Source organism: Mirounga angustirostris, unplaced genomic scaffold, assembly GCF_029215605.1.
Source record: "Mirounga angustirostris isolate CCGP_5_RB_7025 unplaced genomic scaffold, mMirAng1.0.hap1 SCAF_15, whole genome shotgun sequence".
Classification (NCBI taxonomy): domain Eukaryota; kingdom Metazoa; phylum Chordata; class Mammalia; order Carnivora; family Phocidae; genus Mirounga; species Mirounga angustirostris.
In genome coordinates this window covers 33,997,894-34,025,520 of record NW_026991723.1, presented here as the reverse complement: position 1 = coordinate 34,025,520, position 27,627 = coordinate 33,997,894, and positions in this window count along the sequence as shown.

Here is a 27,627-nt window from a genome sequence, read left to right as displayed (position 1 = left end):
TCCCATTTGTCCCTGGCCAGTGAAAGCAAGGACCCTCTATGTGTGTGTGTGTCTGTGTACCGACTACAAAATTTCTGAGCAAGGCTGGGTAAGTGGTGCCTGTGACCTACAGACTTTCCTTTTTCTGGCTTTACTTTGGGCAGCAGATATCATTCCCTATCCAGCTGCTGACATAATTCTGAAAAGCTGGCCTTGTCACAATTTTCTTTCTTTTTTTTTTAAGATTTTCTTTATTTATTTGAGAGAGAGAGTGAGCATGAGCAGCGCAGAGGGGCAGAGGGAGAGGAAGAAGCAGGCTCCCCGATGAGCAGGGAGTCCCACGTGGGGCTCGATCCCAGGATCCTGGGATCTTACTTGAAGTTGGACTTAATATATGGTTAGTGTTTATCCTAAACCTGTGCCTCCATTCTAGCATATGCATGTGTATGCACACATTCATACCCCTCATGACTGACACAATGAAAAGAGTGCCGTATTCCATGAAAGTTTATTGTTCTGGATCTTCCCTGCCCAGGCTTTCCACATATTATTCTATTCCAGCATCTAACAGTTTCTCTTCTTTCATCTCTTGATTTTGGACACCTTTCTTCACCACTTTCCTTTCTTCTCCTGAACTGGATGATGGCTTTGCCTCCTGAGGTATGAGTCCTCAACACACCCAGGACATATTTGATCATTTCCCTTTGGCTCTTCACAATTGTGGCCACCGAGACACGTATCCAGTTTCAACCTCAGCCTGGACTACCTGGGCAGCACTGCTGCCAGGGCTCCAAGTCAGAGCCCTTGGAGGGTGTTAGGTGACTGCACAAACTTCGCAAAATTTTGTACTTGGGAGGGTGGTATTACCACTATAAATAAAAAGGACACTATCCAAAAACATTCATAAAGTTGCATCTCAACACAAGGGGGACAAAAAGTAATGTCTAACATGTTGTCAACTACAGATTGTAGACTCTACTATCAGCTACTTGGGACCAAGCTCAGATGTTTTTGTAATCCTCTTTAAGGCAACTCTTGGGACCTTTTGAATTTCTCTTTCCAAATAGAAAATATCACTTAAAAAAAAAACAAAAAAACAGTTCAGGAACCATCAAATAGGTTAGAATCCCACAGACTGCTGAGAACCAGTGACAGGAACAATCTGGGAATCTGTGTGTGAAGAAGATAGAGTGAGGGGTGGGTGTGGATGATGCAGTTTGTGCAGAACACCAGGCGAATACTGAGAATTCAAAAGCATTGGAAAATAGCAGGATTCCTTGACCTCAGAAAACCTGATTACAAGAGGCAATGTGACCCAGGGGAGGGCTGGACTCAAGAGATAGGCTGCCTGTTTACATCCCAATTCTGCTACTTGAACTTTGGCAAGTTCCTTAGTCTCTACCTCAGTGTTCTCATCTGCAAAATGGGGATAATAACGTGAGCTACCTCATGGGGTTGAGATGAGGATCAGGTGAGCTGTTGTGTGCAAAGTGTTCAGCACATTACTTGATACCAGGTAAGTGCCATGTCAGTGTTTGTGAGGAAGATCAAATGATGCAAGGGGTAAAGGGTGGGGTTAGGACAGAGAACCTGCAGTTGTGGCTGGAGGGAGCAACAGGAAGTGCCCCAGTACCTCAAGATTTTACTATCCTCTTTCTCATTCCCTAATCCCTCTCTGATCACAATTCTATACTACCATTCCTGAAAGGCTCATCACCTGAGATAGGTTTAAGCAGCTTGAGCTCTCACTTAGAAACTCCAGGAAATATGTCTTGCCTTCCAAATTCCTCCCCGTGATTCTATTCTGGCAGGGAGGAGTGGCTTCTCCCCACAGAGAATTCGAGATTGCCGGCCTGCCAGTACCTCCAGGAAACACAAATCACAGACAAACTCTCACTAGGGTGCAAATGACCTATCCTATCCTTCCAGATAGGAACTTTATATGGGACACTTGAGGAATTGATCCTGGGCTTTGAGATAGGAAGACAAGGAGAACTTTAGAGGTCAGAAAGGGGATGTGCTACTATAGAAGGCAGAATGATTCAGGTGAGTGCCTGAAGCCACCCTACCCATAAGCAGAGAGCCAGGATCCACCTGGGCTTCAAGACCAGACAAACCTACATTGGAATTTGTGCTTTCCCTCTTATTTGTTCCTTGTGAAGAGTTCCTCTGCACCTTGGATGTATCAGTTTCCTCAAAAAATAGGCATAATAGTAACATCTACCCCAGAGAGCTGACATAAGGATTAAATGAGATCACATAAAAAAAATCCCCAGTTCCATAGTTGCTAGTTAGTCCATATCTGAACTTCAACTGCCTCCTGCATTCCCCACCCATCCAGGCCCCCTTCACTGCTCATCCTTGCCTTGGTGCCATCACTTCTGATGCCATTTGTAAACTTGTCAACTCTTTTCAGGCCCTGCCTAATGGATTTTGGCGTTTGAGTGTTAAAAAGAAAACCACAGGCCCATGTTGCATCACTTAGGCCAAGTCACCAAACCAGAACTTAATACCAAACTTAATTGGAGTTTCAACCTCTCCCCAAAATGTAGTCTTAAAAGTCAGGAGTTTTCTGATCAATATCAATGAGGTAATCTGTCACATGGACCATTTCCACCTCCCAAAAGATGACTGGTAAGACCCCTGTCCAACCCCCCTAAGGGAAAGAGACCTTGCCTGAAACAAGCCTTTCTTTTCTTTTGCTATTAAACTCCTTGCCCCACCCACCTTTCTACAAAAACCTCTCATTTGTATAATTCCTTGGTACTCCCCTCTACTTGCTAGAAGGGATGCTGCCCCATTTGTGAATCACTTAATAAAGCCAATTAGATTTTCAAATTTACTCAGCTAAATTTTGTTTTTTAACAAGAGTCAATTATGAACAAAGTTATCCAACAAGACTTGGTTGAGCCCTGGCTAGACAATAGAGTGAGGCTCTATCTGCCATCGCCTTTATACCACCCCAGACAGTGCCATTGTAGTGTCACTGCAGCCCTCCTGCTGCAGGGTTTGCGGCAGCCATTTGCATGGTGAAGTGGGTCCATTTCTTCTTCCTGTATTAAATACCCACAAGCAGTAATCCTCATTATGGGCCAATGGCTTGGAAAATGTTATCATTAAATCAAAACCATTTACAATAAGGGAAAAGATTCATCTGTAACTATAAACAGTTGCTTATAGCTGGGCATTATAAAAACAAATGGTGGTCAAGTCTCTTCAAGCCCAGAACTTCCAAACTTAATACCTTGGCAGGTTCTCCTGGGCCATGCTGGGGAAAATTCCTGGGATAAGGATCCTTTCTCATGGGAGATCTGACTGGGCCATGAATGTCAGGGGCAGTGGCACTGGCATGGGAGCATGATGGCATGGCTGTGACTCAGAATATACGGATGCCTACCCATTTTGTTTTCTGAAGGCTTTACTTCTATGGGGCTCCTGTTCCCTCTTATAGAAGACTAAGCACTGGCGTTGGAGTCAGACACACCTGGTTGGTGATTCCAGCTGTACCACTTACTGGGACAAATTTGGACAAGTGACTCAAAGCCTCCATTTCTACCCCTCAGGGTTGTGATGAAGTCACAGAAATTTTTGGATCAGAACATGTTTTATCAGTTGTGGTCATGCCTCAGGTTATAGATCTTGAGTCTAAAAAAGAGTTCATGCCTAACCCTGGCTGGGCTCCAGTTATTCTAGTGTGTGTTGATAGAGTCTGTGCTATGGTGAAGGCTGATAAGACTCACTTGACACACTTCACTCCTGAGGTTACCAATGACTCAGACATGGAAGCTGAGACCCATCTCTGCTGAGTCATGAGGATGCTAATCATGGCTGCTAATTAGAATCTGGTGACTTTTTTTTTTTAAGATTTTATTTATTTATTTGTGAGAGAGAGAGAGAGAGAGAGCGCACACAAGCAGGCTCAGCAGCAGGCAGAGGGAGAAGCAGGCTCCCTGATAAGCAAGGAGTCCAAAGCAAGACTCAGTCCCAGGACCCTGGAATCATGACCTGAGCCAAAGGCAGATGCTTAACTGACTGAGCCACCCAGGCATCCCAGAATCTGGTGACTTAACAGAAATATTGTGGCTCTTCCTTGAACTAATTAATTCAGGATCTCTAAAAGTGGAGCCCAAACATCTATATGTTTTTAAAAACTCCCCTTCCTGATCCTTTGGGATTTGTCCTGAGGATTTGTTACCTGAACCCCATAGTCTGATAAAGTCTGTATGTTTATCTATGAAAAGTTAACCAAGTAATGATGTGATGTCTTTCTGGTATGGAAGTCTTTTAAAATGCTACAATTGTTATTTAATTGTTATTATTAACTAGGTTTCCTCTAGAAAAGTGGATGGAAAAGGCTCTGGTCATTTCACTTCCCAGACAAAAAGGAATTAAAAGTTCTGGAATAAATTGATACTCTTAGATTCTGGAATAGTCAGAGGAAGGGCAGAATTGTAAAGCATAAAGCCTGGTGCATTTCTATATGCAATAAACATGACTGCCCTCTATACTGTGCTAGGTGCTAGAGATTCAGTGGTGACCAAGACAAGTTTTCTCTTACTAAAGGAATTTATAAACTAGTTGGAGAGACAAAACATAAAATTAAACACATCAATCTTAGCTGATATGAATTGATCCAAGGGATCATACTGGGGAGAGCAAAGTAGGTGGTTTAACTGAGACATAATCCAAAAAAGCTGAAAAGGGGCAAAATCCAGGTTCAGGCCACTAAACCAAAAGCACTGAGGACAAGAAGCTAGAGAGAATAGGCATTCTGGTAGACCCTGTTTCATTCAAAGGCCTGCATCAGGGAGGGACTGATCAAGGTATAGACATCTTTCCTCCACCATGTTATAGTATTGTCAATCATTCCTCTCAGTGATTAATGGGACAGTGAAAAAGAGCATCCAGATGAGATGTTGAGGAATGCGGGCCAATGCTTCCACTCAGGCCTGCTTCTCTGGGTGATCTGTCTGTAACCAGCCCCTAGGGTTTTTTCTATCTCTTCCAGTCCTCTCAGGTGTCCTAAGGAAACGGACCTATGCAATGCAGTCTTTCCATCCCTGCTACTTTAAGTGAACCCAGATGTTAACAATGCATGCTGGAAAAGCTGAATACCTAACCGCAGACTTTGGCAGCACATCTCCACTGGTGCCCATTGTATTTTGTATTGTATTTTCTTGCTTCTTTCTCTATTTTCTCATAGTTTCCATTCTCCCCCAAATTTGCCTCTGTTGCTCAGTACACTGTCCACTGTCCTTCATCAGCCCTTTCCTGCAACGCATTGATGAATTAGCCAGTCAACCCTTTCCTTCCCAATACAGTGTTTGATGTTAGTCCTCTAGTATCAATGCTCCCAGCACCTCCCTGCCCCATCCCATCCCCACCTCACCCCTGTTCATTAGAACTGCAGTATTTGACTGATGTCAGCCTTCTGTGACTGTCTCAAGTGACCTCAAGGAGAAATTAAAATCAGGAAGAACTGGAAAACCAGTTGAGTGGAGGCATACAAGCAATATTTTTAAACAATCAGATACAATAGAAAAATAATGTATTAAGATGACTTAATGGTGTTTCTCACATCTATGTGGAAATCAGTAAGTAAACCTTAATTTTTACAATGATAACAAATTATACCTGTGACTCACAAGTATTTGAATAACTGCTTCCAAGAATGTATTTCTTGTAATCCCCTGTAGTTAATAAGCTTCCAAGTTCTTCAGAGCAATCTAAAAGGTGATTTCCTAGGCTATAGTCCTCAGTAAAACAAAGAATAAAAAATTCACAAACTTATTTTGAGATTGACTTTCCTTCAGTCCACAGCCCTGGGGTCTGACCAACTCTGGACCTGTACTTTCCTGTGGGATCATACTGGAGGTGAAAGCTGTGAAGGGAGGTAAGTGTCCAGCACCCAAGTTTACTGTGGAAGGGTAGGGGGGAAGATTTCTCTACACCAATGAACAATGCTCTGACACCAGATTAAGGCTGGAGATAAACATCATCTCCCACAGGTGAAGAGCTCAGTCCTAGAAGACTGCTGCCCCCCCTCCACACTTCCCTACTTCAGACACTAATCACAAATCAAGGTTGTCACCTGGGTTTCCAACTGACCAGCTATAGATTGGAGGTTACAACGACCCACTCCTCAGTTTCAATTAATTTGCTAGAGTGGCTCACAGAACTCAAAGAAACATTTTTCTCACTAGATTGGCATTTATTATGAAAAGATATAACTCAGGAACAGCTTGATGGAAGACACGCATAAGGCAAGATGTAGGGAGAGGGCATGGAAGCTAAGTGTGCAGCTCTACACAGATCCTCAAGTGTTCTCCAACCTGGAAGCTCTCCAAACCCCGCCCTTTTGGGTTTTTATGGAGGCTTCATTACAGAGACATGATGGACTAAATCATTGGCTATTAGTGATTGATTCAACCTCCAGCCCCTCTCCCTGGAAATCAGGGGGTGGGATTGAAAGTTCCACTCCTTTCTTCAGGGTTGGTCCCCCTAGCAAGCAGCCCCCATTCTTAGGTACTTTCCAAAAGTTACTTCATTAACATAAACCCAGTTGTGGTAGAAAGGGCCTTGTCATGAATAATGAGACACTATTGCACCTTTATGGCTCTAAAGGTATTTCAGGAATTGAGAACAAGAACCAAATATGATGACAAAAGATGTTCCCATTGCTTTCATCATTAAAGAAATTCCAAGTATTTTGGAGGTTGTGAGCCAGGAACAGTGGGCAAAGACCAAATACATATGAGAAATATATTTTGATCATCTGAGTGACCAGATATATATTTCTAGAAATCACAACATCGCAAGAGGCAAAGTAGAGGCTCTGGGTGGGAATTGGGAAGGGACTTCTTCCTGCCTTTGACATGTTGTTGAATTCATAAAATGACAGTGAGCTCATGAACAATGATTTGTAAGATATATACTGAAGACTATGAAGCTTAAAACTGAACCCTGGAGGTCCTTGTCATCTACTTTACCAACTCCCTCATTCTATAGAGGAGCTCACTGAAGCCCAGAGAAGTTATTAAATCAGGGTTCCACAGCTTGTTAAAATCAGTTCTATTTCCCAGTCGAGCTGATTTCCACTAAGATCAAAATCTTTCACAACTCAATTTTTTTGTTTTTTAAACCAAGGTATAATTGACATAAAACAGTGTATTAGTTTCAGGTGTACAACACAATGATTTGATGCTTGTATATATTGCAAAATGATCACCACAATAAGTCTAGTTAATATGCATCACTATGCATAGTTACAGAATTTTTTCTTATAATAAGATTTACTCTTTTAGCAAGTCTCAAATATGCAATATAGTATTATTAACTTTTGTTGCCATGGTTTGGGTTTTCAGAACTTTAAATATCACCTCTGCCTCCCTCAAACAAAAAGATTGTAACTGTTAATACCCTCACCTAATAACATCAGGGGGCACCAGTTATGAGTTTGGCATCTGGAGCCCTTTTTACACAGCCTACAATAAAATGGTCGTGCAGAGCAGAGGTCCTGTTGGATGGAATCTATGCATCAAGATTGGAGGACTTTCAGGAGTTTGTTACTTTGGTGATATCACCAATAACTTAGGGTCTGGATCTCAGGCTCCCACTCAGAAATTGATTCTTTTATTTTTTTTTTAAGATTTTATTTATTTATTTGACAGAGAAACAGTGAAAGAGGGAACACAAGCAAGGGGAGCATAAGAGGGAGAAGCAGGCTTCCTGCTGAGCAGGGAGCCCAATGTGGGGCTCAATCCCAGGACCCTGGGATCATGACCTGAGCTGAAGGCAGACACTTAACCGACTGAGCCACCTAGGCTCCACCAAAGAATCAGCCACCAAAACTGATTCTTGACCTAGGTCTGGAATATATACATCAGGGTGCCATTCCCCCCCACACACACACACCATTTATTATCAGAAACAGAATTGTCAAGCTGTTAAAGTGGGTCCCTGGTTTGGCTAGAGGAATTAAAGACAGGAAAAACATAATCTAGTTGGATTAAAATCTTTGCAGGTCATAAACATTAAAAACAGTATGATACTCCATCCATAAGTAATTCAAGATAAAACAAATGTCTTATGTTTCCCACAAAGACAATGTTGATACGTATTTCTTTAAATATTGACTTCTTTCCAAAAATCTTTTTCTTGTTGTTCGTACAGTACTGATTCCAGGACTGACTTTTGGGGAAACCAGTAGTAAATAGTTCTCTTCCTCATCCCAGTCTTCCTAAACCCACATACAGGAATCAATGGATATGAAAGATACATATTTATATTTGGGTTAAGTGAACAAAGAATAGTACATAGTATCCATGTCTTCTTAACCCCTCACCTTTGTTTTAGAATAGAAAACTCTACTTGAATAGGCAATGTGTCTCAGGGTATTGATGGCTGATGTTGTTACTAGTCTTCTGCTCTACATCATTTAAATTGTTTATGCAAGGGGAGCAAGAGGGCCAAATAGAATATCAGCATCTCATTCTATTGAAGGGGATGCAGACTAGAGCAATGATACCATGTAACAGGATTCCACCCTATTCATATCTTTAGGAACAAGACTATTCCCCCTGTGGCATTCCTTCACTATTACTAGAGTACACATTGTGTTATTTATTATCTAATCAGTTACTTTGGTGTTTGAAGGGCCCAATAATAGCAACTCTTCCTGAGTCCAAATTAAGGGATAAATAAGACATAAGAAAGTGAGAGATGGAGATGAAAATATCAGTTTTTAGGGAGAGGGAAAAGATGGCAGCAGATTAGGGGACTCTATTCCAACCGGTCCCCAGAATTGAGCTAGATATCTACTAGACTACTCTGAACATCCACAAAATCAGCCTGAGATGTAAGAAGATATATCTGGACATCTACCAACAGAATATTGCAGGCGGTTGGTTTTGAGGTATGAAGTGGGGAGCCGTGATTCTGTGGGCACATATCAGAAGATATGGCAAGCAAGCTGTTTGGGGTCCTGCACCTCTGGTGAGTGATAGCCTCCCGTGCTGGGGACAGGGCACAGATTTGCAGACTGGTAGTGATGGGAAAGGACTTTAGGGCAGTCCCCCAGAATGAAACCTGGAGCAGCAGATCCATGTATGTGAACTGGGGGTGGCTGGAAGTTTTAGAAGCAGAAAGGGCAGAGATGTGCCCCCATGCCCTGCCTGGAGGCAAGGACTGGGAGCCCTGCTGAGGGGCACACAACCCAGGATGCTGCACTTTACAGCAGCACAGAAAGAAATGGAGATAGTGTGGCCTGGAGAGCTCACTGAAGAACAGACTGTGATCCCTCTGTTCTGAGGCAGAGGGTTGGAAACAGTCTCTTCTGCTCTGACTCTCAAAAGAGACACAGAAAGCCACCAGGGAGAGCAACCAGAGAACAAAAGCCCCAAAAAACTGGTTTTCACTGAATCCATTCCCCCCACCCGCCCAAAGGAGGCAGAGCAACTCTGCTCAAACAGGGTTGCCTGAGTAATAGTGCAGCAGGCCCCTCCCCCAGAAAACAGGCTGGGAGAACAAGAGGCCAACAACCCTAAAGTCCCTATAAAACAGGTGCATCTTGCTTGGGTTGTGGTCAATAATTTGGACTCTGTACATTCCTTCAACCACCCCTCAACAGAATGACTAGGAGGAGGAACCCCCAAAATAGGAAAGAATCAGAGACTATGACTTCTGCCACAGATTTACAAATGAATACAGACATAATCAAGATGTCAGAAATGGACTTCAGGGTAGCAGTTGTGAAGACAATAGCTAGAATGGAGAAATTGATTAATGGCAACATAGAATCTCTAAGGGCAGAAATGAAAGCTGAACTGTCAGAACTTAAAAATGCTATCAGTGAGATCCAATCTAATCTAGATAATCTAACAGCTAGGGTAAGCAAGGCAGAAGAACGAGTTAGTGATCTAGAAGACCAACTGATAGAAAAGAAGGAAAAAAAAGGAGGCCAGGGAGAAACAACTCAAAATCCATGAAAACAGAATCAGAGAAATAAGTGACACCATGAAACATTCCAATGTCAGAATTATTGGGATCCCTGAGGGGGTGGAGAGAGAGAGAGGACTAGAAGATATATTTGAGCAAATCGTAGCTGAGAACTTCCCTAATCTGGGGAATGAACAAAATGTTCATGTCCTAGAGGCAGAGAGGACCCCTCCAAAGATCAAGGAAAACAGGCCAACCCCCTGGCATGTAATAGAAAACTCAGAAATCTTAGAACCAAGGAAACCATCTTAAGGACAGTTAGGGGGAAGAGATTCCTTATGTACAGAGGGCGGAACATCAGAATAACATCAGACCTATCCACAGAGACCTGGCAAGCCAGAAAGGGCTGGCAAGACATATTCAGGGCACTAAATGAGAAGAACATGCAGCCAAGAATACTTTCTCCGGCAAGGCTGTCATTTAGAATGGATGGAGAGATGCAGAGCTTCCAAGGTCGGCAGAAACTGAAAGAATATGTGACGACTAAGCCGGCCCTGAAAGAAATATTAAGGGGGTTCTATAAAAGGAGAAAGACCCCAAGAGTGATATAGAACAAAATTTACAGAGACAATCTATAGAAACAAGAACTTCATAGGCAACATAATGACCATAAATTCATATTTGTCAATAATCACTCTCAATGTGACAGCCTAAATGCTCCCATAAAATGGCACAGGGTTGCAGATTGGATAAAAAGACAGGACCCATCCATATGCTGTCTACAAGAGACTTGTTTTGAACCTAAAGATACATTGAGACTGAAAGTGAAGGGATGGAGATCCATCTTCCATGCCAACGGAACTCAAAAGAAAGCTGGGGTAGCTATTCTTATATCAGACAAATTAGATTTTAAGCTAAAGACTGTAGTTAGAGACACAGAAGGACGCTATATCATTCTTAAAGGGTCTGTCCAACAAGAAGATCTAACAATTGTAAATATCTATGCCCCAACATGGGAGCAGGCATCTACATAAGCCAACTGTTAACCAAAATAAAGAGTCATATTGATAGTCAATTGTAGGAGACCTCAATACTCCACTCTCAGCAAAAGACAGATCATCTAAGCAGAAAATCAACAAAGAAACAAGAGCTTTGAATGACACACTGGACCTGATGGACCTCATAGATATATACAGAACATTCCACCCTAAAACAACAGAATACTCATTCTTCTCAAATGCACATGGAACTTTCTCCAGAATAGACCACATACTGGGTCACAAATCAGGTCTCAACTGATACCAAAAGACTGAGATTATTTCCTGCATCTTCTCAGACCATAATGCTTTAAAACTGGAACTCAATCACAAGAAAAAAATTGGAAGGAATTCAAACACTTGGAAGCTAAAGGCCACTCTGCTCAAGAATGTTTGGGTCAACCAGGAAATCAAAGAAGAACTTAAACAATTCACGGAAACCAATGAGAATGAAGACACATCGGTCCAAAACCTATGGGATACTGCAAAGGCGGTCCTAAGGGGGAAATACATAGCCATCCAAGCCTCATTCAAAAAAATAGAAAAATCCCGAATTCACCAACTAACTTTACACCTTAAAGAACTAGAGAAAAAGCAACAAATGATGCCTAAGCCACACATTAGAAGAGAAATAATTAAGATTAGAGCAGAGATCAATGAATTAGAAACCAAAAACACAGTAGATCAGATCAACAAAACTAGAAGTTGGTTCTTTGAAAGAATTAATAAGATTGATAAACCACTGGCCAGACTTACACAAAATAAAAGAAAAAGACCCAAATTAATTAAATTATGAGTGAAAGGGGAGAGATCACGACTAATACCAAGGAAAAAGAAACAATTATTAGAAATTATTTTCAACATGTATATGCCAATAAATTAAGCAAACTCGAAGAAATGGAAGCCTTCCCGGATCCTACAAACTACCAAGACTGAAACGGGAAGAAATTGACACCCTGAATAGGCCAATAACCAGTAACAAGATTGAAGCAGTAATCAAAAACCTCCCAAAAAAACAAGAGTCCAGGTCCTGATGGATTCCTTGGGAATTCTACCAAACATTCAAAGAAGAAATAATACCTATTCTCCTGAAGCTGTATAAAAAAAATAGAAACAGAAGGAAAGCTTCCAGACTCATTCTATGAGGCCAGCATTACCTTAATCCCCAAACCAGGCAAAGACCCCATCAAAAAGGAGAATTCCAGACCGATATCCCTGATGAATATGGATTCCAAAATTCTCAACAAAATCTCAGCTAATAGGATCCAACAATACATTAAAAGCATCATCCACCATGCCCAAGTGGGATTTATCCCCAGGATGCAGGGGTGGTTCAACATTCACAAATCAATCAATGTGATAGAACACATTAGTAAGAGGAAAAGGAGAAGAGCCATATGGTCCTCTCACTTGATGCAGAAAAGGCATTTGACAAAATACAGCATCCTCTCCTGAGTAAAACTCTTCAGAGTATAGTGATAGAGGGAACATTCCTCAGGTTCATAAAATCCATCTATGTAAAACCCACAGTGAATATCATCCTCAATGGGGAAAAGCTGAGAGCCTTTCCCTTAAGATCAGGAACACGTCAAGGATGCCCACTCTCTCCACTATTGTTCAACATAGTACTAGACGTCCTAGCAAAAGCAATCAGACAACAAAAAGAAATAAAATGTATTCAACTTGGCAAAGAAGAAGTCAAACTCTCTCTCTTCACAGATGACATGATACTTTATGTGGAAAACGCAAAAGACTCCACCCCCAAATTAGTAGAACTCATACAGCAATTCAGTAATGAGGCAGGATACAAAAATCAATGCACAGAAATCAGTTGCTTTCTTATACACTAACTTGCAACTGTAGAAAGAGAAATTAGAGAAACAATTCTATTTACAATAGCACCAAAAACCATAAGATACCTCGGATTAAACCTAACCAAAGAGGTAAAGGATCTATACTCTAGGAACTATAAAACACTCATGAAAGAAATTGAAGAAGGCACAAAAAGATGGAAAAACATTCCATGTTCATGGATAGGAAGAATAAACATTGTTAAAATGTCTATGCTACCCAGAGCAATCTATACCTTCAACGCCATCCCAATCAAAATTCCAATGACATTTTTCAAAGTACTGGAACAAACAATCCTAAAATTTATATGGAATCAGAAAAGACCCCAAATCGCTAAAAAAAAATTTGAAAAAGAAAAACAAAGTTGGGGGGCATCACGTTGCCTGATTTCAAGCTATATTACAAAGCAGTGATCACCAAGACCACATGGTACTGGCATAAAAACAAACATATAGACCAATGGAACAGAATAGAGTGCCCAGATCTGGATCCTCAACTCTATGGTCAAACAATCTTTGACAAAGCAGGAAAAAATATGTAATGGAAAAAAGACAGTCTCCTCAATAAATGGTGCTGGGAAAATTGGACAGCTATATACAGAAGAATGAAACTCAACCATTCTCTAACACCATACACAAAGATAAACTCAAAGTGGATGAAAGACCTCAATGTGAGACAGGAATCCATCAAAATCGTAGAGGAAAACATATGCAGTAACCTCTTCAACATCAGCCACAGCAACTTTTTTCAAGACAAATCTCCAAAGGCAAGGGAAACAAAAGGGAAAATGAACTTTTGGGACTTCATCAAGATAAAAATCTTCTGCACAGCAAAGGAAACACTCAACAAAACAAAGAGGCAACCCACCGAATGGGAGAAGATATTTGCAAATAACACTACAGACGAAGGGCTGATTTCCAAGATCTAAAAAGAACTTCTCAAACTTAACACCCAAAAAACAAATAACCCAGTCAAAAAATGGGCAGAAGACATGAACTGACACTTTTCCAAAGAAAACATACAACAGACTAACAGACACATGAAAAAATGTTCATCTTCATTAGCCATCAGGGAAATTCAAATCAAAACCACATTGAGATACCACCTTACACCAGTTAGAATGGCAAAAATTGACAAGGTAAGAACCAACAAATGTTGGAGAGGTTGTGGAGAAAGGGGAACCCTCTTACACTGTTGGTGGGAATGCAAGTTGGTATAGTCACTGGAAAACAGTGTGGACAGTCCTCAAAAAATTAAAAATAGAGCTACCCTATGACCCAGCAATTGCATTATTGGGTATTTACCCCAAAGACACAGATCTAGTGAAAAGATGGGCCATATGCACCCCAAGGTTCATAGCAGCAATGTCTGCAATAGCCAAACTGTGGAAAGAGCTGAGATGCCTTTCAACAGACGAATGGATAAAGAAGATGTGGTTCATATATACAATGGAATATTCCTCAGCCATCAGAAAAAATGAATACCCAACTTTTGCATCAACATGGATGTGACTGGAGGAGATTATGCTAAGTGAAATAAATCAAGCAGAGAATTTTAATTATCATACAGTTTCATTTATTTGTGGGACATAAGGAATAGCATGGGGGACATTAGGAGAAAGAAGGGAAAAATGAAGGGGGAGAATCGCAGGGGGAGTTGAACCATGAGAGACTATGGGGACCCTGGGAAACAAACTGAGGGTTTTAGGGGGGAAGGTGTTGGGGAGATAGGTTAGCCCAGTGATGGGTATTAAGGAGGGCATGTATTGCATGGAGCACTGGGTGTTATACAAAAACAATGAATCATGGATCACTACATCAAAAACTAATGATGTATTGTATAGTGACTTACATAACATAATAAAATTAAATTAAATTAAAAAAAAGAAAATATCAGTTTTTAGTATTGGTAAACTGATTGGAGACTATAGCTCTAAATTTGCAACCAAAAGAGCTTTTTACTATCCTTTGTATCATTCTCTGCCTCTCAGTTACGTTCCAAGGACAGCTCACTTGAAGCAAAGTTCGAGTCCACAAAACAGACATAGCATGGATTGTAAACTGCATTGGTCCAGAATATTTAGGATCTTCAGCTTCTTCATGGAAACCTTTTTAAGGGAATATATCTCATCTCTTAATAAACTTTGCTTTCGTTTTCCTCATTTTTTTGTGTGTACAGTATTATGTTTGTGTATTTAGATAGATGATTATACATGTGTTTATGTATGTGTGTATGTATGTGTGTGTATGTGTCTGTACACATATATAACAGATTAGAGATATAGATATTTATTTTTGAATGAATTGATTTGAATGAATTGAATAAATCCTCTTGACAAAGCAGTGATTAATTTCAGGGGAAACAAATTTTACAAGAATTGAAATGTAATCATAATACATATGTCAGAGTATAAAATAAATCTACATTTTCAAAATAATGTAAATGCTGAGCTTTGATTTAAACAAAAATAATTTTATTGAACCATCACTCTTCACCTGCCATTGTCTATTTATTCCCTCAGCCAGCTATTTCTCCCGTAGCTAGTGTCTACCTGATAGTGCATATCTGTATTCATTTGTTTCTGTCTGTCTCTCTCAATAGAATATAAGGCCAGTGAGGGCAAGGACTTGGTCTATTTTGGCAACTATTTTATTCCCACATTACCTAGAACACTGCTGAGTACAGTGTATCTCAGTAATTTTTCCTAAGTAAATTAATATAAATTTAGGAGTGGAAGTGTGTGTGTGTGGGGGGGGGGGTATTGTGCACATCATGTGCAACAGATAATGTCTAAAATAAAACAATGAAAAATAACAGTAAACGGTGCTGCATAGTGATAAGGTGAACAGCAGAAGAGCTATAAGAATTAGAAGTGGTTCTTTTGGAGAGCAAAAGTGCAGGGACTGGAACAGAAACTGCTAGCTTTTGTTATAAAACTTGCAGCATTATTTGCTGTTGAAATCTGGCACATGTATTACTTCAATAAAAACATAAATTAAAAAATCTAGGGAAAGTTTAATATTCTCATCTCTTATATATATCATTATATAAGATCTATATTTCTTTTTAAGTGAAGAGGCTAATAGGAGATTTGGGGTTTGCTTGGCAGAATAGGCTTAATTTCTCGGTATATCAAGTCAAATTTCTAGCTTGACTGAGAGCAGCCAACTTCTTATGAAACCTTTTCTAAAGAAATGCAAACATCTGTTTATGTTAAATACCTTTGGAAGTTCTTTATACCTAGTTAGATTTCTTTTTGAAAATCAAGTTGAAGAACAATGGGAAGATAAGACCGTTTACCTCTGACTCTTAACACCTCCAATTTTCTGAGGTGTGAGCTTTGACAAGTCATTTAACCTCTCTAAGCCCTCTCATTTCTTTTACTTATAAAGTGAGGGTGATAATATGTATTTCATTGGATTACAGAATTTATCAAATAAGATTTCTCTGTGAAATCCCAGTGTAAGATAGATATTTGATATCTGCTAGTTTTCTTCCCTCCCTTTTTTCTTCCCAGGACTGATTGTGACCATGGCTGAATTAGCTAATCAAAATCACCATCCTCATTATCCTCATCCTCATCATCCTCATCAGCATCATTTGATTGCTGTGCCAGTCACAGGATTTAAACTTCTTTAAATCCATAAAGAGCTTCAGGGAAGTTTGTACTTCTTTACACATTATTGCATATTTTCATGGAAATGCATGGTCCATATACGTCAGTGTCTGGGTAGGGACAATTCATTCACAGCATTGTTATTTGTCATGAAGGCTGTCATGGGAGAAAAAGGACACTCCTGCCAGGCTTCACTCATTTGTGCATTCCCTGCAGCACCTACCACTTTACTTAAGGACTCAGTCAGTGCCCCCTACTTGGCTGTACATTTGACATGTCAATATGGACCAGTTTGGAGACTCTCTGGTAGTCCTGCCCCAGTGTCCCTTAGGGCAGGGGCAGATTAAATACAACTACAAATATAAGAAGATATATTATCACCTCAAATATTGAATTACCAACTTGTTTACTGAAGAGATTACAGAGACTCCTTCTCTGGCCAGACCCTGCATAATGAATTCCCTAGTGGACCAGCTAGCTTCTCTACAAAAGGTTAATTTCTTTCCCCATTACAAAGCCTTGTGAACTGTCCCCAGGGCTGTTCTTGGAAAAAGAAGAGGAGGTCTTGTTAAGTATTAATGATCACAGTGGTAGGTTCACAATATCACCTCCTCTCTGGGAAGAAAAAGATCACTTCATTGACATTTATCAAGGGAGTTTCCACTGAGGACCAAGAGCATAGCTGTCATCACTCTCCACTAGGGGCACAGTGAAAAATGGCAGATTCTCTCCCATCTGCTATTTGCTACAATTTCCTAACCCAAAAGCAAATTAAGCTAAAAAGATACAATAAGGATGGAGAGGGTATAAACAAGAATTTTAATTTAAAGTGGGATTATTCTAATTTTACCCCTATAATTTAAGAAAAATATTTACTGAGATGGCTTGTGTTACTTTTCCTTATTTCTTATATCTTTGCATGAAAAAGCTTTGGAATCCAGGAGAGTTAGGTAGTCAATCTCTTGTCAATTTGTATTTCCCAAAGAGGGCAAAGAGGCAATCAAGTCTCTTATACATGAAGCACTAGATAAAATACATTTTTTTCTTTTTTATTATTTTTTTATTATTTTATGTTAATCAACATACATTACATCATTAGTTTTTGACGTAGTGTTCCATGATTCATTGTTTGCATATAACACCCAGTGGTACGTGCCCTCTTTAATACCCATCACCAGGCTAACCCATACCCTCAAACCCTCCCCTCTAGAACCCTCAGTTTGTTTCTCAGAATCCATAGTCTCTCATGGGTCATCTCCCACTCTGATTTCCCCCCCTTCATTTTCCTTTCCTGCTATCTTCTTCTTCTTTTTTTTTTTTAAAAAACATAGAATGTATTATTTGTTTCAGAGGTACAGGTCTGTGATTAAAAAGTCTTACACAATTCACAGCACTAACCATAGCACATACCCTCCCCAATGTTTAACACCCAGCCACCCCATTTCTCCCACCCCCCACCATGTCAGGAACCCTCAGTGTGTTAGCTGAGATTAAGAATTCCTCATATCAGTGACATCATATGATACATGTCTTTCTCTGTTTGACTTATTGCGCTCAGCATAATACCCTCCAGTTCCATCCATGTCATTGCAAATGGCAAGATCTCATTCCTTTTGATGGCTGCATAATATTCCAAGTATATATATAACCACTTCTTCTTTATCCATTCATCTGTCGATGGACATCTTGTCTCATTCCACAGTTTGGCTATTGTGGACATTGGTGCTATAAACATTGGGTGCATGTACCCCTTCGGATCCCTACATTAGTATCTTTGGGGTAAATACCCAGTAGTGCAATTGCTGGGTCATAGGGTAGCTCTATTTTCAACTTTTTGAAGAACCTCCATACTGTTTTCCAGAGTGGCTGCACCAGCTTGCATTCCCACCAACAGTATAGGAGGGTTCCGCTTTCTCCGCATCCCCGCCAACATCTGTCATTTCCTGACTTGTTAATTTTAGCCATTCTGACTGGTGTGAGGTGATATCTCATTGAGGTTTTGATTTGGATTTCCCTGATGCCGAGCAATGTTGAGCAATTCTTAATATGTCTCTTGGCCGTTTGGATGTCTCCTTTGGAAAAATGTTCATGTCTTCTGCCCATTTCTTGATTGGATTCTTTGTTCTTTGGGTGTTGAGTTTGATAAGTTCTTTATAGATTTTGGATACTAGCCCTTTATCTGATATGTCATTTGCAAATATCTGCTCCCATTCTGTCAGTTGTCTTTTGGTTTTCTTGACTGTTTCTTTTGCTGTGCAAAAGCTTTTTATCTCAATCAAGTCCCACGAGTTCATTTTTGCCTTTGCTTCCCTTGCCTTTGGTGATGTTTCTAGGAAGAAGTTGCTTCAGCTGAGGTCAAAGAGGTTGCTGCCTGTGTTCTCCTTTAGGATGTTGATGGACTCATGTCTCACATTGAGGTCTTTCAACCATTTGGAGTCTATTTTTGTGTGTTGTGTAAGGAAATGGTCCAGTTTCATTCTTCTGCATATGGCTGTCCAATTTGCCCAAAAACATTTGTTGAAGAGACTGTCTTTTTCCATTGGACATTCTTTAGTGCTTTGTCAAAGATGAGTTGACCATAGAGTTGAGGGTCCATTTCTGGGCTCTCTATTCTGTTCCATTGATCTATGTGTCTGTTTTTGTGCCAGTACCATACTGTCTTGATGATGACAGCTTTGTAGTAGAGCTGGAAGTCCAGACTTGTGATACCACCAGCTTTGCTTTTCTTTTTCAACATTCCTCTGGCTATGCGGGCTCTTTTCTGGTTCCATACAAATTTTAGGATTATTTGTTCCATTTCTTTGAAAAAAGTGGATGGTATTTTGATGGGGATTGCATTGAATGTGTAGATTGCTCTAGGTAGCATTGACATCTTCACAATATTTGTTCTTCCAATCCATGAGCATGGAACGTTTTTCCATTTCTTTGTGTCTTCCTCAATTTCTTTAATGAGTATTTTATACTTTTCTGAGTACAGATTATTGTCTCTTTGGTTAGATTTATTCCTAGGTATCTTATGGTTTTGGATACAGTTGTAAATGGGATCGACTCCTTAATTTCTCTTTCTTCTGTCTTATTGTTGGTGTATAGGAATGCCACTAATTTCTCTGCATTGATTTTATATCCTGCCACTTTACTGAATTCCTGTATGAGTTCTAGCAGTTTTGGGGTGGAGTCTTTGGGGTTTTCCACATAAAGTATCATATCATCTGCAAAGAGTGAGAGTTTGACTTCTTCTTTGCCAATTTGGATGCCTTTGATTTCTTTTTGTTGTCTGATTCCTGTGGCTAGGACTTCTAATACTACGTTGAAGAGCAGTGGTGAGAGTGGACATCACTTCTGTGTTCCTGACCTTGGGGGAAAGCTCTCAGTTTTCCCCCATTGAGAATGATATTTGCTGTGGGTTTTTCATAGATGGCTTTTATGATATTGAGGTATGTACCCTCTATGCCTATACTCTGAAGAGCTTTGATCCAGAAAGGATGCTGTACTTTGTCAAATGCTTTTTTGGCATCTATTGAGAGGATCATATGCTTCTTGTTCTTTCTTTTATTAATGTATTGTATCACATTGACTGATTTGCAGATGTTGAACCAACCTTGCAGCCCAGGGATAAATCCCACTTGGTCGTGGTGAATAACCCTTTTAATGTACTGTTGGATCCTATATGGCTAGTGTTTTGGGGAGAATTTTTGCATGCATGTTCATCAAGGATATTGGTCTATAATTCTCCTTTTTGATGGGGTCTTTGTCTGGTTTTGGGATCAAGGTAGTGGTGACCTCATAAAAAGGGTTTGGAAGTTTTCCTTCCATTTCTAATTTTTGGAACAGTTTCAGAAGAATAGGTATTAATTCTTCTTGAAATGTGTGGTAGAATTCCCCTGGGAAGCCATCTGGCCCTGGGCTTTTGTTTTTTGGGATGTTTTTGATGACTGCTTCAATTTCCTTAGTGGTTATAGGTCTGTTCATGTTTTCAATGTTTTCCTGGTTCAGTTTTGGTAGTTGATACACCTCTAGGAATGCATCCATTTCTCCCTGGTTATCTAATTTGGTGGCATAGAGTTGTTCATAATATGTTCTTACAATTCTTTGTATTTCTTTGGTGTTGGTTGTGATCTCTCCTCTTTCATTCATGATTTTGTTGATTTGGGTCATTTCTCTTTTCTTTTTGATAAGTCTTGCCAGAGGTTTATCAATCTTGTTAATTCTTTTGAAGAAGCAGCTCCTAGTTTCATTGATTTGTTCTACTGTTCTTTTGGTTTCTATTTCATTGATTTCTGCTCTGATCTTTATTATTGCTCTTCTCCTGCTGGGCTTAGGCTGTATTTGATGTTCTTTCTCCAGCTCCTTTAGGTATAAGGTTAGGTTGTGTATTTGAGACTTTTCTTGTTTCTTGAGAAAGGCTTGAATTGCTATCTACTTTCCTCTTAGGACTGCCTTTGCTTCATCCCAAAGATTTTAAACAGTTGTGTTTTCATTTTCATTGGTTTCCATGAATTTTTTTAATTCTTCTTTAACTTCCTGGTTGACCCATTCATTCTTTAGTAGGATGCTCTTTAGCCTCCATGTATTTGAGTTCTTTCTGACTTTCCTCTTGTGATTGAGTTCTAGTTTCAAAGCATTGCAGTCTGAAAATAAGCAGGGAATGATCCCAATCTTTTGGTACCAGTTGAGACCTGATTTGTGACTTAGGATGTGATCTCTCCTGGAGAATGTTCCATGGACACTAGGGAAGAATGTGTATTCTGTTGCTTTGGTATGGAATGTTCTGAATATATCTGTGAAGTCCATTTGGTTCAGTGTGTCATTTAAAGTCTTTATTTCCTTGTTGACCTTTTGCTTAGGTGATCTGCGCATTTCAGTGAGGGGGGTATTAAAGTCCTCCACTCTTATTGTATCATTGTCGATGTGTTTCTTTGCTTTTGTTATTAATTGGCTTATATAATGGGCTGCTCCCATGTTAGGGGCATAGATATTTACAATTGTTAGGTCTTCTTGTTGGATGGACCCTTTAAGTAGGATGTAATGTCCTTCCTCATCTCTTATTACAGTCTTTGATTTAAAATCTAATTTGTGTGATATAAGGATTGCCACCCCAGCTTTCTTTTGGTGTCCATTAGCATGGTAAATGGTTTTCCACCCCCTCACTTTCAATCTGGGGGTGTCTTTAGGTCTAAAATGAGTCTCTTGCAGACAGCGTAATGACGGGTCTTGTTTTTTTTTTTTTTTTATCCAATCTGATACCCTGTGTCTTTTGATTGGGGCATTTAGCCCATTTATATTCAGGGTAACTATTGAAGATATGAATTTAGTGTCATTGTATTGCCTGTAAGGTGACTGTTACTGTATATTGTCTGTATTCCTTTCTGGTCTATGTTGCTTTTAGTGTCTCTCTTGGCTTAGAGGACCCCTTTCAATATTTCTTGTTGGGCTGGTTTTGTGTTTGCAAATTCCTTTAGTTTTAGTTTGTCCTGGAAGCTTTTTATCTCTCCTTCTATTTTCAATGACAGCCTAGCTGGATATAGTATTCTTGGCTGCATATTTTTCTCATTTAGTGCTCTGAATATATCCTGCCAGTCCTTTCTGGCCTGCCAGGTCTCTGTGGATAGGTCTGTTGCCAGTCTAATGTTTCTACCATTGTAGTTTACAAATCTCTTCTCTCAAGCTGCTTTCAGGATTTTCTCTTTGGCTCTGAGACCCATAAGCTTTACTATTAGATATCGGGGTTTTGACCTATTTTTATTGATTTTGAGGGGGCTTCTCTGTGCCTCCTGGAGTTTGATGCCTGTTTCCTTCCCCAAATTAGGGAAATTCTCCTGTATAATTTGTTCCAAATTACCTTCAGCCCCCCTCTCTCTTTCTTCTTCTTCTGGGATCCCAATTATTCTAATGCTTTTTTGTCTTATGATATCGCTTATCTCTCCAATTCTGCCCTCGTGATCCAGTAGTTGTTTCCCTCTCTGTTTCTTAGTGTCTTTATTTTCCATCATTTGGTTTTCTATATCACTACTTCTCTCTTCTGCCTCCTTTATCCTAACAGTTAAGAGTCTCCATTTTTGATTGCACCTCATTTTTAGATTGCACCTTGCCTTTTAGATTTTGACTTGGTTAGATTTTAGTTCTTTTATTTCTCCAGAAAGGGTTTCTCTAATATCTTCCATGCTTTTTTCAAGCCCAGCTAGTATCTTTAAAATCATCATTCTGAACTCTAGTTCCAACATCTTACTAATGTCTGTATTGATTAGTTCCCTGGCAGTCGGTACTGCCTCTAGTTCTTTTTTTGAGGTTATTTTTTCTGTCTTATCATTTTGTCCAGAGGACAATAGATGAATAAGGGAACAAAATGCTAACAGGGTACCAACGACCCCAGAAAAATATACACTAAACAATTCAGAAGAGACCTGAAAACAGGGGAAAAGAGAAGGAAAGAAAGAAAAAAGAAAAAAAAAAAGAAAAAGATAAAAAAAAAAGAATATGATCAATATGATCGGGCTGCTGCATAGATTAGTGCCACACACTAGATTTGGGTGTATTTTGGTCTGTTATAAGAAAGTGCCTCTGAAAATTTTAAAGAAAGAAAAACTTATATATGTACAAAAATAAGGGTAAATTTGACAAAGGTATGAATATGATTGTAAAGATGAAAATTATTAAAGGTTTTATAAAAGGAATTGATAAATAAGAAGTTGGTTGAAAAAAGAAAGAAGAGGATTAAAAAAAAAGGGAGAGAATGTGATGAGGCAGGAGACTAGAACAAAGCCATACACTAGAGATTCAGTGTATATTTGGTCTGTTAGAAGAAATTGTAATGGGTGGAGCAAGATGGAGGAGGAGTAGGAGACCTGGATTTTGTCTGGTTCCAGGAATTCAGCTCGATAGAGATCAAACCATTCTGAACACCTACGAACTCAACAGGAGATCAAAGAAAAGAATAGCAACAATTCTCTGAGCAGAAAAGCGACCACTTTCCGGAGGGTAGGACGTGCGGAGAATGAAACTGAGGCAATATTCGGGAGGATAGATGGCAGGGAAGGGACCTCTATTGGCCGCTTCTGGCAAGTGATAGAGCAGCGGGACACAAAATCGGAAATTTTAGAAGTCAGCTCCACTGAGGGACCTCACTCCAGTGGGTAAGCGGGGGATGGAACCCTCACAGGCCAGTTGGTCTCAGGACCCTCAGGGTCACAGAAAGATCAGGGGTGCCTGAGTGCGGCAGAGCTCCCAGGTATCAGAGCAGGGAAGCCAGCTGCAGAGACATAGCTGAGGAGCGGGCTCTCAGCTCAGGGTGCCATAAACCGTCATCCACGGCACAGTTGAGTCACTGCTCTTCCAGCAGGGACCCAACAAGTGACAGATCTGGGAAGACTCCCCTTCCTCCCCTAGGAGGAGTGGCACAGGAGTGCACTGCAGGGATCTGCTGGGTTTGGAGACTCCACATGGGGCTGTGCGCCAGGATAGAAATGCTCAGTCACAGACTGGGTGAGCATGGAGTGCGGCCGGAGACTGGGGAGATGAGAGTGATTGACTGCTTTTCTCTGGGGGCTCAATGAGGAGTGGGGCCCTGAGTTCTTGGCTCCTCCGGGTCAGAGATTGGGAGGCCGCCATTTTCACTCTCATCCTCCAAAGCTGTATGGAAAGCTTGCAGGGAACATAAGCTCCCGTGAGCAAACTTAGCCCGGACTGGCGAGGGAGAGGCAATTCCACCTCTGGCAAAGACATTTGGGAACTATGGCAACAGGCCCCTCCCCCTGAAGTCCAGCATGAACAGCCAGTCAAGACCAAATTTACTGATCAATGAGAATGGCAGAACTCCAGTGCTAGTGGAATACTGTACATAGAATTCATGGCTTTTTTCCCATGATTCTTTAGTTTTTCAAAGTTAATATTTCTCTCTTTTTTTTTGAATTTTTCTTTTTCCCTTTTTCCACCAACTTCTTATCAATCCCTTTTTTAAAAAAACATTTTTATTTTTCATTTTTAGAGTCATATTGTATCCCTTCATAGTAGTTACCCTTATTTTTGGCGTATATATGTAAGTTGTACTCTCTTTAAAATTTTGACATACAGTTTCTTCTAACAGATCAAAATATACCCTAAATCTCTAGTGTATGGCTTTGTTCTAGTCTCCTGCCTGATCACATTCTCTGCCTTTTTTTTCTTTTTTTTTAATCCTCTTCTTTCTTTTCTCAAACAACTTCTTATCAATTTCTTTTATAGAATCTTTTATAATTTGCATCTTTACAGTCATATCCCATCTCTTCATCGTATTAACCTTTATTTTGGTACATATATAAGTTTTTCCTTCTTTAAAATTTTGGGAGGCACTTTCTTCTAACAGACCAAAATACACCAAAATCTAGTGTGTGGCACTGATCTATGCACCAGCCTGAACATATTTGATCATATTCTCTTTTTTTTGTTTGTTTTGCTTTGTTTTGTTTGTTTTTATCTTTTTTCTTTTTCTTTTCTTTTCTTTTTTTAAGTGGGATTTATCCAAGGCCAAATCCAAGTGTGATTTATCCCTGGGCTGCAGGGTTCATTCAACATCCGCAAATCAATCAATGTGATAAAATACATTAATAAAAGAAAGGACAAGAACCATATGATCCTCTCAATAGATGCAGAAAAAGCATTTGACAAAGTACAGCATCCTTTCTGGATCAAAACTCTTCAGAGTATAGGCATAGAGGGCACATACCTCAATATCATAAAAGCCATCTATGAAAAACCTACAGCGAATATCATTCTCAATGGGGGAAAACTGAAAGCTTTCCCGCTAACGTCAGGAACATGGCAGGGATGTCCACTATCACCACTGCTATTCAACGTAGTATTAGAAGTCCTAGCCACAGGAATCAGACAACTAAAAGATTTTGGCATCCAAATTGGCATCCAAATTGGCAAAGAAGAAGTCAAACTCTCACTCTTTGCAGATGATACGATACTTTATGTGGAAAACCCCAAAGACTCCACCCCAAAACTTCTAGAACTCATACAGGAATTCAGTAAAGTGGCAGGATATAAAATCAATGCACAGAAGTCAGTGGCATTCCTATACACCAACAACAAGACAGAAGAAAGAGAAATTAAGGAGTTGATCCCATTTGCAATTGCACCCAAAACCATAAGATACCTAGGAATAAATCTAACCAAAGAGACAAAGGATCTGTACTCAGAAAACTATAAAATACTCATGAAAGAAATGGAGGAAGACACAAAGAAATGGAAAAACGTTCCATGCTCATGGATTGGAAGAACAAATATTGTGAAGATGTCAATGCTACCTAGAGCCATCTACACATTCAATGCAATCCCCATCAAAATACCATCCACTTTTTTCAAAGAAATGGAACAAATAATCCTAAAATTTGTATGGAACCAGGAAAGACCCCGAATAGATAGAGGAATGTTGAAAAAGAAAAGCAAAGCTGGCGGCATCACAATTCCGGACTTCCAGCTCTACTACAAAGCTGTCATCATCAAGACAGTATGGTACTGGCACAAAAACAGACACATAGATCAATGGAACAGAATAGAGAGCCCAGAAATGGACCCTCAACTCTATGGTCAACTCATCTTTGACAAAGCAGGAAAGAATGTCCAATGGAAAAAAGACAGTCTCTTCAACAAATGTTTTTGGGCAAATTGGACAGCCATATGCAGAAGAATGAAACTGGACCATTTCCTTACACCACACACAAAAATAGACTCCAAATGGTTGAAAGACCTCAATGTGAGACATGAGTCCATCAACATCCTAAAGGAGAACACAGGCAGCAACCTCTTTGACCTCAGCTGAAGCAACTTCTTCCTAGAAACATCACCAAAGGCAAGGGAAGCAAAGGCAAAAATGAACTCGTGGGACTTGATTGAGATAAAAAGCTTTTGCACAGCAAAAGAAACAGTCAAGAAAACCAAAAGACAACTGACAGAATGGGAGCAGATATTTGCAAATGACATATCAGATAAAGGGCTAGTATCCAAAATCTATAAAGAACTTATCAAACTCAACACCCAAACTCAACACCCAATCAAGAAATGGGCAGAAGACATGAACATTTTTCCAAAGGAGACATCCAAACGGCCAAGAGACATATTAAGAATTGCTCAACATTGCTCGGCATCAGGGAAATCCAAATCAAAACCTCAATGAGATATCACCTCACACCAGTCAGAATGGCTAAAATTAACAAGTCAGGAAATGACAGATGTTGGCGGGGATACAGAGAAAGCAGAACCCTCCTATACTGTTGGTGGGAATGCAAGCTGGTGCAGCCACTCTGGAAAACAGTATGGAGGTTCTTCAAAAAGTTGAAAATAGAGCTACCCTATGACCCAGCAATTGCACTACTGGGTATTTACCCCAAAGATACTAATGTAGGGATCCAAAGGGGTACGTGCACCCAATGTTTATAGCACCAATGTCCACAATAGCCAAACTGTGGAATGAGCCAAGATGTCCATTGATAGATGAATGGATAAAGAAGATGTGATATATATATATATATATATATATAAAATGGAATACTATGCAGCATCAAAAGGAATGAAATCTTGCCATTTGCTATGATGTGGATGGAACTGGAGAGTGTTATGCTGAGCGATATGCCAATCAGAGAAAGACATGTATCATATGACCTCACTGATACGAGGAATTCTTAATCTCAGGAACAAACTGAGGTTTGCTTGAGTGGTGGGGGGCGGGAGGGATGGGGTGGCTGGGTGATAGACATTGGGGAGGCTATGTGCTATGGTGAGCACTGTGAATTGTGTATGACTATTGAATCACAACTCTGTACCCCTGAAGCAAATAATACATTATATGTTAAAAAGAAAAAAGAAGATGAAGAAGAAGAAGAAGGAGGAGGAGGAGGAGGAGGAGAAGAAGAAGAAGAAAGTTAGCCGGAGGGGAAGAATGAAGGGGGTGAAATCGGAGGGGGAGACGAACCATGAGAGACTATGAACTCTGAAAAACAAACTGAGGGTTCTAGAGGGGAAGTGGGTGCAAGGATGGGTTAGCCTGGTGATGGGTATTAAAAAGGGCAATTTCTGCATGGAGCACTGGGTGTTATATGCAAACATTTAATCATGGAACACTACATCAAAAATTAATGATGTAATGTATGGTGATTAACATAACATAATAAAAAAAAAAAAAAGAAGAAGAAACTGTATCCCAAAATTTTAAAGAGAGAACAACATATATAT